This window comes from Rhipicephalus microplus, unplaced genomic scaffold (genome assembly GCF_043290135.1).
Source record: "Rhipicephalus microplus isolate Deutch F79 unplaced genomic scaffold, USDA_Rmic scaffold_224, whole genome shotgun sequence".
NCBI lineage: Eukaryota > Metazoa > Arthropoda > Arachnida > Ixodida > Ixodidae > Rhipicephalus > Rhipicephalus microplus.
The window spans coordinates 206,619-207,500 of NW_027464795.1; the positions used below are offsets into that span (position 1 = coordinate 206,619).

Here is an 882-nt window from a genome sequence, read left to right on the forward strand (position 1 = left end):
TGAGAGCGAGCACACAACGATACCTACGGGTCCGGCTTGGAGAACCGGCTTCGACGCCTCCCGAGTATTTATAGAGGGGTGGACCACGAAAGCACTCGCAAGTAGCGGAAGCGAAACGCCGTCCGAAACACACCGTTTGCTCGATTTGCGGCAGCCGAAAAAGGCGCGGCAGAGTTTTGGAGTCCAAGCGTGCGCTGAAAAGCGCCCTTCTTGGCCACTGTTTGGCCGAGTGCCAGAAACGTTTGGTTTTGACTGTACGGAATTGAACAAACACTTTTTCACGACTCTAAGCGGTGGATCACTCGGTTCTCGGGTCGATGAAGAACGCAGCCAGCTGCGAGACTTGGTGTGAATTGCAGGACACACTGAGCACTGATTCTTTGAACGCACATTGCGGCCTTGGGTCTTCCCTTGGCTTCGTCTGTCTGAGGGTCGGATCACATATCAAGAGAGCCTTCGGCGCACAAGGGAACGTGAGCCGTCGACTCGTTTTGACCGCGTCGGCAACACGGACAGCACGCTGAACACCTCACAGCGAGCGCCAACAGCGGCCACTCAAGGGCGAGACGGTGGCGACCGTCGTGCCAGAGCCCAACCGAAACGGGGGCGACCGACTGCATTGAGGATGTGGCACCTCGTTGAGACCGCCGCAGGACTTCGAGTCGGAAGGAAGCCTGCAGGGAAAGTGCGGTCGAGGTTGCGTACTCCTCTCTGCGACCGGGCGCGCAAGAGCTGCGAGAGCCACGGACGCGCAACTTTAACGCACGGTAAACACGAGGAGCGAAAGCCGGCCAGCAAAGCTTCTCCAGCCGTGCGCAAAGTGCGCGAGATCGCAGCCTTGCGTTGCGCTTGTTGCCCTCGAAGTAAGCAGGGTGTCCCGTA

The 882-nt window shown here is 58.7% G+C and overlaps 1 non-coding gene across 1 annotated transcript; it reads left to right on the forward strand.

Annotated features, from left to right (window-relative positions):
• The first annotated feature begins 282 nt into the window (after positions 1-282).
• On the forward strand, positions 283-435 carry LOC142792510 (5.8S ribosomal RNA). The gene has a single exon (XR_012890980.1). It is a non-coding gene; the product is annotated as a 5.8S ribosomal RNA (ribosomal RNA).
• The last annotated feature ends 447 nt before the right edge of the window (positions 436-882 follow it).